This window comes from Oncorhynchus keta, chromosome 22 (assembly GCF_023373465.1).
Source record: "Oncorhynchus keta strain PuntledgeMale-10-30-2019 chromosome 22, Oket_V2, whole genome shotgun sequence".
Lineage (NCBI taxonomy): Eukaryota > Metazoa > Chordata > Actinopteri > Salmoniformes > Salmonidae > Oncorhynchus > Oncorhynchus keta.
Genome location: NC_068442.1, coordinates 28715476 through 28728862, shown reverse-complemented (window position 1 = coordinate 28728862; position 13387 = coordinate 28715476). Strand labels below are relative to the sequence as shown.

At 44.7% G+C, this 13387-nt stretch overlaps 1 pseudogene; it reads right to left on the bottom strand.

Annotated features, from left to right (window-relative positions):
* Positions 1-12705: 12705 nt before the first annotated feature.
* Positions 12706-13387, bottom strand: part of LOC118400855 (splicing factor 3B subunit 3-like) — a 32138-nt pseudogene continuing 31456 nt past the window's right edge.

The following is a 13387-nucleotide window of genomic DNA, read 5'->3' as shown; positions in this document are numbered from 1 at the left end:
TCGGTCCCAGCTTTGATGCACCTGTACTGACCTCGCCTTTCTTGATGATAGCGGGGTGAACAGGCAGTGGCTCCGGTGGTTGATGTCCTTGATGATCTTTATGGCCTTCCTGTAACATCGGGTGGTGTAGGTGTCCTGGAGGGCAGGTAGTTTGCCCCCGGTGATGCGTTGTGCAGACCTCACTACCCTCTGGAGAGCCTTACGGTTGAGGGCGGAGCAGTTGCCGTACCAGGCGGTGATACAGCCCGCCAGGATGCTCTCGATTGTGCATCTGTAGAAGTTTGTGAGTGCTTTTGGTGACAATCCGAATTTCTTCAGCCTCCTGAGGTCGAAGAGGCGCTGCTGCGCCTTCTTCACGATGCTGTCTGTGTGAGTGGACCAATTCAGTTTGTCTGTGATGTGTATGCCGAGGAACTTAAAACTTGCTACCCTCTCCACTACTGTTCCATCGATGTGGATAGGGGGGTGTTCCCTCTGCTGTTTCCTGAAGTCCACAATCATCTCCTTAGTTTTGTTGACGTTGAGTGTGAGGTTATTTTCCTGACACCACACTCCGAGGGCCCTCACCTCCTCCCTGTAGGCAGTCTCGACATTGTTGGTAATCAAGCCTACCACTGTTGTGTTGTCCGCAAAATTGATGATTGAGTTGGAGGCGTGCGTGGCCACGCAGTCGTGGGTGAACAGGGAGTACAGGAGAGGGCTCAGAACGCACCCTTGTGGGGCCCCCGTGTTGAGGATCAGCGGGGAGGAGATGTTGTTGCCTACCCTCACCACCTGGGGGCGGCCCGTCAGGAAGTCCAGTACCCAGTTGCACAGGGCGGGGTCGAGACCCAGGGTCTTGGAGGGTACTATGGTGTTGAATGCCGAGCTGTAGTCGATGAACAGCATTCTCACATAGGTATTCCTCTTGTCCAGATGGGTTAGGGCAGTGTGCAGTGTGGTTGAGATTGCATCGTCTGTGGACCTATTTGGGCGGTAAGCAAATTGGAGTGGGTCTAGGGTGTCAGGTAGGGTGGAGGTGATATGGTCCTTGACTAGTCTCTCAAAGCACTTCATGATGACGGAAGTGAGTGCTACGGGGCGGTAGTCGTTTAGCTCAGTTACCTTAGCTTTCTTGGGAACAGGAACAATGGTGGCCCTCTTGAAGCATGTGGGAACAGCAGACTGGTATAGGGATTGATTGAATATGTCCGTAAACACACCGGCCAGCTGGTCTGCGCATGCTCTGAGGGCGCGGCTGGGGATGCCGTCTGGGCCTGCAGCCTTGCGAGGGTTAACATGTTTAAATGTCTTACTCACCTCGGCTGCAGTGAAGGAGAGACCGCATGTTTTCGTTGCAGGCCGTGTCAGTGACACTGTATTGTACTCAAAGCGGGCAAAAAAGTTATTTAGTCTGCCTGGGAGCAAGACATCCTGGTCCGTGACTGGGCTGGGTTTCTTCTTGTAGTCCGTGATTGACTGTAGACCCTGCCACATGCCTCTTGTGTCTGAGCCGTTGAATTGAGATTCTACTTTGTCTCTGTACTGACACTTAGCTTGTTTGATAGCCTTGCGGAGGGAATAGCTGCACTGTTTGTATTCGGTCATGTTACCAGACACCTTGCCCTGATTAAAAGCAGTGGTTCGCGCTTTCAGTTTTACGCAAATGCTGCCATCAATCCACGGTTTCTGGTTAGGGAATGTTTTAATCGTTGCTATGGGAACGACATCTTCAACGCACGTTCTTATGAACTCGCACACCGAATCAGCATATTCGTCAATACTGTTATCTGACGCAATATGAAACATGTCCCAGTCCACGTGATGGAAGCAGTCTTGGAGTGTGGAGTCAGCTTGGTCGGACCAGCGTTGGACAGACCTCAGCGTGGGAGCCTCTTGTTTAAGTTTCTGTCTGTAGGCAGGGATCAACAAAATGGAGTCGTGGTCAGCTTTTCCGAAAGGGGGGGCGGGGCAGGGCCTTATATGCGTCACGGAAGTTAGAGTAACAATGATCCAAGGTTTTACCACCCCTGGTAGCGCAATCGATATGCTGATAAAATTTAGGGAGTCTTGTTTTCAGATTAGCTTTGTTAAAATCCCAGCGACAATGAATGCAGCCTCCGGATAAATGGTTTCCAGTTTGCAAAGAGTTAAATAAAGTTCGTTCAGAGCCATCGATGTGTCTGCTTGGGGGGGGATGTATACGGTTGTGATTATAATCGAAGAGAATTCTCTTGGTAGATAATGCGGTCTACATTTGATTGTGAGGAATTCTAAATCAGGTGAACAGAAGGATTTGAGTTCCTGTATGTTTCTTTCATCACACCATGTCTCGTTAATCATGAGACATATGCCCCCGCCACTCTTCTTACCAGAAAGATGTTTGTTTCTGTCGGCGCGATGCGTGGAGAAACCCGTTGGCTGCACCGCCCCGGATAGCGTCTCTCCAGTGAGCCATGTTTCCGTGAAGCAAAGAACGTTACAGTCTCTGATGTCCCTCTGGAATGCTACCCTTGCTCGGATTTCATCAACCTTGTTGTCAAGAGACTGGACATTGGCAAGAAGAATGCTAGGGAGTGGTGCACGTTGTGCTCTTCTCCGGAGTCTGATTAGAAGACCGCCTCGTTTCCCTCTTTTTCGGAGTCGTTTTTTGGGGTCGCTGCATGCAGGAATCAATTCCGTTGACCTGTTTGTAAGGCAGAACACAGGATCCGCGTCGCGGAAAACATATTCTTGGTCTTACTGATGGTGAGTTGACGCTGATCTTATATTCAGTAGTTCTTCTCGACTGTATGTAATGAAACCTAAGATGACCTGGGGTACTAATGTAAGAAATAACACGTAAAAAAACAAAAAACTGCATAGTTTCCTAGGAACGCGAAGCGAGGCGGCCATCTCTGTCGGCACCGGAAGGGTCTGAATACTTATGTAAATAAGGTATCTGTTGTTTTTTTTAAATACATTTGCACAAAAATGTAAAAACCTGTTTTTGCTTTGCCATTATGGGGTATTGTGTGTAGATTGATGATTTAAAAAAATATTTGAGCAATTTTAGAATAAGGCTGTAACATAACAGAATGTGGAAAAAGTCTTTATACTTTCTGAATGCACTGTACAGTCGTGGCCAAAAAAACAAATATATACACTGCTCAAAAGAACAAAGGGAACACTTAAACAACACAATGTAACTCCAAGTCAATCACACTTCTGTGAAATCAAACTGTCCACTTAGGAAGCAACACTGATTGACAATACACTTCACATGCTGTTGTGCAAATGGGATAGACAACAGGTGGAAATTATAGACAATTAGCAAGACACCAACAATAAAGGAGTGGTTCTGCAGGTGATAACCACAGACCACTTCTCAGTTCCAATGCTTCCTGGCTGATGTTTTGGTCCCTTTTGAATGCTGGCGGTGCTTTCACTCTAGTGGTAACATGAGACGGAGTCTACAACCCACACAAGTGGCTCAGGTAGTGCAGCTCATCCAGGATAGAACATCAATGCGGGATGTGGCAAGAAGGTTGGCTGTGTCTGTCAGCGTAGTATCCAGAGCATGGAGGCGCTACTAGGAGACAGGCCAGTACATCAGGAGACATGGAGGAGGCCGTAGGAGGGCAACAACCCAGCAGCAGGACCGCTACCTCCGCCTTTGTGCAAGGAGAGGCAGGAGGAGCACTGCCAGAGCCCTGCAAAATGACCTCCAGCAGGCCACAAATGTGCTTGTGTCTGCTCAAACGGTCAGAAACAGACTCCATGAGGGTGGTATGAGGGCCCGACATCCACAGGTGGGGGTTGTGCTTACAGCCCAACACCGTTCAGGACGTTTGGCATTTGCCAGAGAACACCAAGATTGGCAAACTCGCCACTGGCGCGTGGAGAACGTTCTGCTGCCTGCAACATCCTCCAGCATGACCGGTTTGGCGGTGGGTCAGTCATAGTGTGGGGTGGCATTTCTTTGGGGGGCCTCCATGTGCTCGCCAGAGGTAGCCTGACTGCCATTAGGTACCGAAATTAGATCCTCAGACCCCTTGTGAGACCATATGCTGGTGCGGTTGGCCCTGGGTTCCTCCTAATGCAAGACAATGCTAGACCTCATGTGGCTGGAGTGTGTCAGCAGTTCTTGGAAGAGGAAGGCATTGATGCTATGGACTGGCCCGCCCACCCGTTCCCCATACCCAAATCCAATTGAGCACATCTGGGACATCATGTCTCGCTCCATCCACCAACGCCACGTTGCACCACAGACTGTCCGGGAGTTGGCGGATGCTTTTGTCCAGGTCTGGGAGGAGATCCCTCAGGAGACCATCCGCCACCTCATCAGGAGCACGTCCAGGTGTTGTCGGGAGGGCATACAGGCACGTGGAGGCCACACACACTACTGAGCCTCATTTTGACTTGTTTTAAGGACATTACATCAAAGTTGGATCAGCCTGTAGTGTGGTTTTCCACTTTAATTTTGAGTGTGACTCCAAATCCAGACCTCCATGGGTTGATACATTTGATTTCCATTGATCATTTTTGTGTGATTTTGTTGTAGGCACATTCAACTATGTAAAGAAAAAAGTACTTAATAAGAATATTTCATGATAAGAGCGTCTGCTAAATGACTTAAATGTAAATGTAAAATTCAGATCTGGGATGTGTTATTTTAGTGTTCCCTTTATTTTTTTGAGCAGTGTATATCTGAATTTTCACTAAGTTTGCTGCCTCAGTGTCTTTAGATATTTTTGTCAGATGTTACTATGGAATACTGAAGTATAATTACAAGCATTTCATAAGTGTCAAAGGCTTTTATTGACAATTACATGAAGTTGATGCAAAGAGTCAATATTTGCAGTGTTGACCCTTCTTTTTCAAGACCTCTGCAATCTGCCCTGGCATGCTGTCAATTAACTTCTGGGCCACATCCTGACTTATGGCAGCCCATTCTTGCATAACCAATGCTTGGAGTTTGTCAGAATTGTGGGTTTTTGTTTGTCCACCCGCCTCTTGAGGATTGACCACAAGTTCTCAATGGGATTAAGGTCTGGGGAGTTTCCTGGCCATGGACCCAAAATATCGATGTTTTGTTCCCCGAGCCACTTAGCTATCACTTTTGCCTTATGGCAAGATGCTCTGTCATGCTGGAAAAGGAATTGTTTGTCATCAAACTGTTCCTGGATGGTTGGGAGAAGTTGCTCTCGGAGGATGTGTTGGTACCATTCTTTATTCATGGCTGTGTTCTTAGGCAAAATTGTGAGTGAGCTCACTCCCTTGGCTGAGAAGCAACCCCACAAATGAATGGTCTCAGGATGCTTTACTGTTGGCATGACACAGGACTGATGGTAGCACTCACCTTTCTTCTCCGGACAAGTTTTTTTCCGAATGCCCCAATCAGAAAGGGGATTCATCAGAGAAAATGACTTTACCCCAGTCCTTAGCAGTCCAATCCCTGTACCTTTTGCAGAATATCAGTCTGTCCCTGATGTTTTTCCTGGAGATAAGTGGCTTCTTTGCTGCCCTTCTTGACACCAGGCCATCCTCCAAAAGTCTTCGCCTCACCTGCCTGCTGCCATTCCTGAGCAAGCTCTGTACTGGTGGTGCCCTGATCCCGCAGCTCAATCAACTTTAGGAGACGGTCTCCTTTAGGAGACAGACTTTCTTGGGCGCCCTGAAGCCTTCAGAACAATTTAACCACTCTCCTTGAAGTTCTTGATTATCCGATAAATGGTTGATTTAGGTGCAATCTTACTGGCAGCAATATCCTTGCCTGTGAAGCCCTTTTTTGTGCAAAGCAATGATGACAGCATGTGTTTCCTTGCAGGTAACCATGGTTGACAGAGGAAGAACAATGATTCCAAGCACCACCCTCCTTTTAAAGCTTCCAATCTGTTATTCGAACTCAAAACAATGATTCCAAGCACCACCCTCATTTTAAAGCTTCCAATCTGTTATTCAAACTCAATCAGCATGACAGAGTGATCTCCAGCCTTGTCCTCGTCAACACTCACACCTATGTTAACGAGAGAATCACTGACAGGATGTCAGCTGGTCCTTTTGTGTCAGGGCTGAAATGCAGTGGAAATGTTTTTTGGGGATTCAGTTAATTTGCATGGCAAAGAGGGACTTTGCAATTAATTGCAATTCATCTGATCACTCTTCATAACATTCTGGAGTATATGCATATTGCCATCATACAAACTGAGGCAGCAGACTTTGAAAATGTATATTTGTTTCATTTTGAAAACTTTTGGCCACGACTGTACATGATTACATTGTGCATGGTCATTTATACAATAATTTGTATTCAACATGTCTTCAACTGGGATTCGATCTCACTACCTCTTGGTTCACAGCATTCCAATCTTCCTGCTATGCCACCATGTCTGTATCAATAACTGATGTTATCTGTGTTGCTACACTTTGCACTTCGAAGTAAATCTCAGCTCTGTCAAAAGTAAACTAAAAACTATTTTACCAGAGTGATTAAGGAGTAACATTAAAAACAATGTAATTTGCCCCACTAACAGACGACTATACAGAAATAAATGGTACAGTTAGGGTACCAAATTATCCCACCTCAAACGCACATGTGGATCATTATGGATTCTTTGGCCTTTATCCCACGGTAGTGAGGTGGGCAGGAATGACAAGATCTGGCAAATAATACAGTACCTCAATGGCTTCAGGAGTGGTTAGTTGGTTTTTAGTAACATTTATACAGTTCAATGTTCCAGTTTAAGGAATACTCAGGTATTGGCTGAAATAAATTTGCCCTCTGACCCAAGTCCATTCATTATTATAATCCGTTAGTTAGCTGTAAGTTCAAAGTCTAGGCATAATAAGAATTTAATAAATGTCATCACACTAGTAGGAGTGGGTAGCATCATCATCCCCTTGTTTCCTTCCCATCATTTGCTCTGTGTGAAAACATGCTGGTGAAAGCAAACACCTCTGATTCATAATATTGTTTTATTTTGTTTTCACATCACGATCAATGAAGATCAAGGAGAGGAAGCCCCTTTAGACAATTGAGATGCACCCTCATTTGAGATTCCAGGCAGCGGGCCAAGAGACATTCTCTTTACATCATCTGCTAGTCCAGACAAACTGACATCAGGGGGGAAGTCCCAGAAGATGGAGACCAATGACTCTCCAGTGATGGACATTTCCATCTTCAGCATCCTTACACCCTCAAAATAGGGACAGGGTCTAAGTGGAACGACCCTGGTGCTCAGTAGTTCGTTTTCTAATGTTTGAATTATTGCTTGCAGTTACATCAGGATGTTTGAATTTACTTTAGAACACATTGAAGTAAATAAGAAGACACAACCTATTGAACAGAAGAAATGTCTGAGACTGCTTACCTAGTACAACTTTTTATGCAAAAAAATGCATGCATTTGTGAAGTCTTTCCCTGGCCAGCAGAAATAATGTTTAACCTAATCTTGAGAGTACACATTGACATGGCACAGATCTGGGGAAGGGTACAAAAACATTTCTGCAGCATTGAAGGTCCCCAAGAAGACAGTGGCCTCCATCATTCTTATGTGGAAGAAGTTTGGAACAACTAAGACTCTTCCTAGAGGTGGCCGCCCAGCCAAACTGAGCAATCGGGGGAGAAGGGCCTTGGTCAGGGAGGTGACCAAGAACCCGATGGTCACTCTGACAGAGCTCCAGAGTTCCTCTGTGGAGTTGGGAGAACCTTCCAGAAGGACAACCATCTCTGCAGCACTCCACCAATCTGACCGTTATGGTAGAGTGTGCCAGACTGAAGCCACTCCTCAGTAAAAGGCACAAAGACAGCCCGCTTGGAGTTTGCCAAAAGGCACCTAAAGGACTTTCAGAACATCAGAAATAAGATTTGTCTGATTAAACTAAGATTAAACTCTTTGGCCTGAATGCCAAGTGTCACATCTGGAGGAAACCTGGCACTATCCCTACGGTGAAGCATGGTGGTGGCAGCATCATACTGTGGGGATGTTTTTTAGCGGCAGGGAGACTAGTCAGAGGAAAAGACGAACGGAGCAAAATACAGAGATCCTTCATGAAAACCTGCTGCGGAGCGCTCAGGACCTCAGACTGGGGCGAAGGTTCATCTTCCAACAGGACAACAACCATAAGCACACAGCCAGGACAACTCAGGAGTGGCTTTGGGACAAGTCTCTGAATGTCCGTGAATGGCCCAGCCAGAGCCCGGACTTGAACATCTCTGGAGAGACCAGAAAACAGCTGTACAGTTACGCTCCCCATCCAACCTGACAGAGCTTGAGAGGATCAGCAGAGAAGAATGGGAGAAACTTCCCAAATACAAAAGTGTGTCAATCTTGTAACGTCATACCCAAGAATCAAGGCTGTAATCGCTGCCTAAGGGGCCTCAACAAAGTACTCAGTGAAGGTTCTGAATACTTGAGATATGTAATTATGATTTTTTTAATACTTTTGCAAAAATGTTGAAAAACCTGTTTTTGCTTTGTCACTATGGGATATTGTGTGTAGATTGTTAAGGAATTAAAAAAAAAACATTTTTTTTTTAAAGGGTAGCCTAGTGGTTAAAGCGTTGGACTAGTAACCGGAAGGTTGCAAGTTCAAACCCCCAAGCTGACAAGGTAAAAATCTGTCGTTCTTCCCCTGAACAGGTAGTTAACCCACTGTTCCTAGGCCGTCATTGAAAATAAGAATTTGTTCTTAACTGACTTGCCTAGTTAAATGAAAGGTAAAATAAAAAATAACAAAAATGTGGAAAAAGTAATGGGGTCTAAATACTTTCCTAATGCACTGTATGTTCCTGGCAATCTCACCAACCTCAAGAATGGTATGACAGTATAATGTTCTGCTGTTGAATGACACGTTGAAATGAAAAGGAGAAGTGACTCAGCATAACCCACTGCTAAATCGATGTCAGTATAGTTGTTGGGCATCAGTGCCTTATCTAGAAATATAAAAGAAGATTTTTATGTTGTCCACAACATTGACGAATTGCCTTAGTAACACCCACATTGATAATCAAGTAAAAAAATAAAAAATTGAAGTCACATGCTCACACATTTGCATTTTATCTGACCTCATGACAATGCCAATAGGTCTGTGTTGGTAAAATCAATTCTGCTAGAAATGTCGGTTGAGACGCTTTTATGCGCAAATATTTATATAACAACCATCATATTGAAGTAAACTTGTAGTCGAGGTGACATGTAGTCCTCCCACTATAGCCGTATTTGGACGGGATTACTTTTACTGGGGGAGGTCAGGTTATGTAATTATGTGCACAAGCACAAAAAACATCTGTAATCTGCCATGTCACTCATTTTTACTTGGCAGGAGACTGGAGTTTGCCAAAAAACGGGTTATTCTGGCTGGAATTGTAAAAGTCCTCTGATAATACTAGTCCAGTGAAATATACATCCCTATGCTTTGAGAGAAATGTCTGAGTTTGACAGGTGTTGCTCGCGGTTTGAACAAGAAAACAATAACTGAATCAATAAATTGATGCAAAGTGCTGCACATATCCTATTATTTGAATAGTCTACATGTATCAACTTTCAGTGAAGATTCATATCACCCTAGACCCACTTCAACTTGCTTATGATGCCATCAATTTGCTTACAATCCAGACAATGCCATCGCACTTCACACTGCTATGTTTCATCTGGAAGAGAGGAATAACTATGTTAGAATGCTGCTCATTGACTATAGCTCAGCATTCAACACCATAGTACCCTCCATGCTCATCATTAAGCTTGAAGCTTGAGAACTGGGTCCTGGACTTCCTGACGGGCCGCCCCTAGGTGGCAAAGGTAGAAAACAACACCTCCACTTCGCCGATCCTCAATACTGGGGCTCGTGCTCAGCCCCCTTCTGTACTACCTCTTCACCAATGACTGCGTGGCCACGCACGTCTAAACTCAATCATCGAGTTTGCAGACAGTAGTAGGCTTGACTACCAACAATGACCAGACAGCCTACAGGGAGGAGGTGAGGGCTCGGAGTGTGGTGCCAAGAATAACCTCACTCAACGTCAACAAAAAGAGATGATCGTGGACTTCAGGAAACATCAAAGGGAGCACCCCCTATCCACATTGACGGGACTGCAGTGGAGGTGGAAAGCTTCAAGTTCCTCGGCGTACACATCCCTGACAAACTGAAATGGTTCACCCACACAGACAGTGTGGTGAAGACAGCGCCTCTTCAACCTCAGGAGGCTGAAGAAATTTTGCACCTAAAACCCTCAAAGTTTTACAAATGCACAAATGAGAGCATCCTGTCGGGCTGTATCACCGCCTGGTACGGCAACTGAACCGCCCTCAACCACAAGACTCTCCAGAGGGTGGTGCGGTCTGCCAGACGCACAAACGACCAGCCCTCCAAGACACCTACAGCATCCAATGTCACAGGAAGGCCAAAAAGATCAAGGGCAACAACCACCTGAGCCACTGCCTGTTCATCCCTCTATCATCCACAATGCCAGGTGCATCAGGTGCATCACATGTGCATCAAAGCTGGGACTGAGAGACTGAAAAACAGCTTCTATATCAAGGCCATCAGACTGTTAAATAGCCATCACTAGCACAATAGAGCAAGGGGGGCAAAGTACGGACATATCCAGCCCACCGAGCACTTCAATCCAGCCCGCGAGACATTTTTTAAAAGTTAGTCTTGTCCCATCGCTGCAACTCCCGTACGGACTCGGCAGAGGTGACGCTCGAGAGCCGTGTGTCCTCCGAAACACGACCCAGCCAAGCCACACTGCTTCTTAACACAATGCCCGCTTAACTCGGAAGCCAGCCACAACAATATATCATCCCTGCAAATTGATTTTAACAAACTATTTGCCCTCCCAAAAAATTGGCCAACCCCTGCATTAGAGGCTGCTGTTCAAAACTTTGGGGTCAGTTACACACACACACACACACACACACACACACACACACACACACACACACACACACACACACACACACACACACACACACACACACACACACACACACACACACACACACACACACACACACACACACACACACACACACACACACACACACACACACACACACCACCATTCAAAAGTTTGGGGTCACTTAGAAATGTCCTTGTTTTTGAAAGAAAAGCACCATTTGTCCATTAAAGTAACATCAAATTGATTAGAAACACAGTGTAGACATTGTTAATGTTGTGATCAGACTATTGTAGCTGGAAACGGCTGATTTTTAATGGAATATCTACATAGGCGTACAGAGGCCCATTATCAGTGAAAGATTAACACTGGGCTAGCTAATGGGAACATAGCTAATGGGAACATAGCTAATGGGAACATAGCTAATGGGAACATAGCTAATGGGGACATAGCTAATGGGAACATAGCTAATGGGAACATAGCTAATGGGGACATAGCTAATGGGAACATAGCTAATGGGAACATAGCTAATGGGAACATAGCTAATGGGGACATAGCTAATGGGAACATAGCTAATGGGAACATAGCTAATGGGAACATAGCTAATGGGAACATAGCTAATGGGGACATAGCTAATGGGAACATAGCTAATGGGAACATAGCTAATGGGGACATAGCTAATGGGAACATAGCTAATGGGAACATAGCTAATGGGAACATAGCTAATGGGAACATAGCTAATGGGAACATAGCTAATGGGGACATAGCTAATGGGAACATAGCTAATGGGAACATAGCTAATGGGAACATAGCTAATGGGGACATAGCTAATGGGAACATAGCTAATGGGAACATAGCTAATGGGAACATAGCTAATGGGAACATAGCTAATGGGAACATAGCTAATGGGGACATAGCTAATGGGAACATAGCTAATGGGAACATAGCTAATGGGAACATAGCTAATGGGAACATAGCTAATGGGAACATAGCTAGTGACACAGACATGGCAGTACTTCATTTACAAAATAGCCTGCTCCAATTTTCCCATGACTAATATGGAATGGTGTCTCATCTAGTGTGGTGATTGTGGCTGTTGTTTGAAGTTTACAGGAATATTAAGGGGAAAAAGGTTCACCATCCAGCTGTGTTACTTGCTATTGTACACAATCCTGTAATCTTGTACAATAGATGTGGACAATTTGTCCAGCAAGGAGCATACCCTTTAAGCCCATAAAAAAAGAGCTGTTTGAGAATCCAAAATCTTTTTAGGATTAAAATTGACATAAAAAAGAAAGTCATTTTCATTTGTGGCACTTAATTACAGCAAAGACTCAAAATGGATTGTTTCAACAAACACACAATGCAAAAACATTTGACCTAATTATATCAAAGTGTTTACTAGGCCATGCGTCACATGCATTAAAACCCCCAAAATGCTCCTGTATGCATGTATATGTCTATAGCACTGATGATATACACATGATAAATTCAAAATAATCCAGCTAGGTTTAAATGGCATCCTTTGAGTGAAAACCACAGGGTAAATATTCACCATAGAATATTATTATTATAGTATTTATAGGCCTAACAAACAAATCAGGGCCTAGAGGACAAATCAAAGCACCTACAGATGAAGACTTCGAAAAATGTGTTCAGCTCCCACCTCTTCATGTTAACACAGTGGAACAGGTGTCAGTCTCAACATGTCAGTTGTTGTAAATTACAGTTTGTATGTGTGAGTGTATTTGTGCATGTACAGAACACGAGGGTTCTAGAAGGCATAACGTGTGCGGATGTCCTCCAGTTTCTTAGAGACCTCAGGGGGAGTACGGTCCAGCTCTTCAGCAACTCTTCTGCTTGTGGGGGTCCATGGAGTTGAACTGCTCACACAGATCTCCATCTATCACATTCTGCAGACACAGATAGACAGGACAGAGGAAGAAGATCAGATACAGTAGGTAGACTGTCTGGATGTCCAACGAACAAAGCTTCTGATTTATTTCTGCTATCATGTTCAACAGACTTAATTCACAGCATGTCTAATGATCTTGCCAAATGTACTGGACATGGAAAGAGCCCCCCCACACACAACAGTTGGTTCTTGGCATAACATTTCACCCAGTGGATTTGGTACAAGACTCCATCTGTAAACATAGTGGTGTCCTCTGTACACATTCCATTTACATGCTGAGGAATTTGTAGCAGGGAGTATAATGTGTGGCTTTCTTTGTCCCATCATCCTATGGAAATAGTAAGCCATCTTAAATAAGTTAGCAGTTAGAAGTCATGGTCCTGAGGACAGATAAGAGGCACACCATAGATTATTAAGTGCCATCAAAACATTGACATACATTATATTAAGTCAAATGGTTCAGGAAGGAATGAGAAAAAGATGAGGGATGATCTGTGTATATGCTGAGATCAGAGATGTTTACTCTCTCTTCATTGGTTTGTCAGAAAAGAGACATGACATCACTTCAACAACATAGCCTATTAAATTACTAGAGGGGCAATGTCAACCTT